A 1,575-nucleotide genomic window follows, 5' to 3' on the forward strand; every position below is an offset into this window, starting at 1 on the left:
AAGCTAATGAGATTCTATTATTAAAGCAAACAAACCAAACACAAACAACACATCAAACCATGAAAACAAGTCTTCGTTAAGTATGGTGTCAACCGACGCTACCGACACTAACACGTCACTGGTGTTGACCATCACCTAACTGGTGTCGACCGACACTGATCAATCCATGGTATCGACTGACACCAAATGGTGTGGATCGACACTGCTTCCGCAGACACGATCTGCACGAAAACGAACGTCGAACCTCCGCTCCAAATCATCCCTAATCCGCTCCAAACTCTCCCAGAAGTTNGATACACAAGCAACTGAGATTCTATTATTAAGGCAAACAAACCAAACACAAACAACACATCAAACAAGGAAAACAAGTCTTGGTTAAGTCTGGTGTCAACCGACGCTACATCGGTGTCAACCGACGCTACATCGGTGTCAACCGATACTAACACATCACTGGTGTCGACCGACACTGATCAATCCATGGTGTCAATTAACACCGCTTCCGCAGACACAATCTGCACGAAAACGAACGTCGAACCTCCGCTCCAAATCTTCCCTGATTCGTTCCAAACTCTCTCAGAAACTTCAGGAACCTAAGAAACAGAAAATCAACCAACATACGCAAGCAAAACGCCACAAACAACAAAGAACAGCCAAAACAACATAGATCTCAGGCTTAGATCAGCCATGGTCAAGCACTCACCCCTTTTGCAGGAAGATCGGGTTGATAAATGGTGGAAACAACACCTTAAGAAGCTTCTCCTTCGTTCCCAACAACAGCTCTCCCTTCTACAGCCACAGATCTCTCCAAAAACACCAAGAACAATCACAAAAACTCTCAAAAACACTCTAAAATGCTTTCACTCTTTTTTCTCTCTTTTCTCATTGAACGGCGACAAAACAATGAAAACCCTCGACTTGGGTCATCCTTTCCTTTAAATACACGGTTTAGGCAACCCAACTAAACCAAATGAAATGACCCGACCCGTTGTTTTTTTTAATAAATAATAATAATAATAAAAACAAATACTCTACAACTAATGGTCCCATACCCACTAGCCGCCTAACCACAGACACACTACATCGGATAACATAACCATAACATCAACCCAATAAATAACCAATAATTAAATAATCAATACTCAAGTATAACAATTCCAATAACCAAACATCAGGAAACATAGAACAACCAACCTAGCTATGTTCTAACGACCCAACTCTAGCAACCTAGTCATGCCAGACAATAACCAATCGAGTCCCTAGAACATCCTCCTCTTCATTGCCTTGATTCCACGATCACACTTTGCCTTTACCTGCACCACAAACACAAATTGCAATGCATGAGTACTTAATAAACACTCAGTAAGGTAACCCTCCCATCTACTGGGCTATACACAAAAGCAAAAGAGACATCTCTAACCATCAACCAACAATCAATAACCAAACAAAATCAAACCAGGCCTCTGCATCGATCGATACCAACCATGCATTGACCGACACCAACTGGGGTTGCATCGACCGACACAAGCTTGCATCAACCAACACAAGGTTCACTTGCATCGACCAACACTCACATTG

Source organism: Camelina sativa, chromosome 17 (assembly GCF_000633955.1).
Source record: "Camelina sativa cultivar DH55 chromosome 17, Cs, whole genome shotgun sequence".
Taxonomy (NCBI): domain Eukaryota; kingdom Viridiplantae; phylum Streptophyta; class Magnoliopsida; order Brassicales; family Brassicaceae; genus Camelina; species Camelina sativa.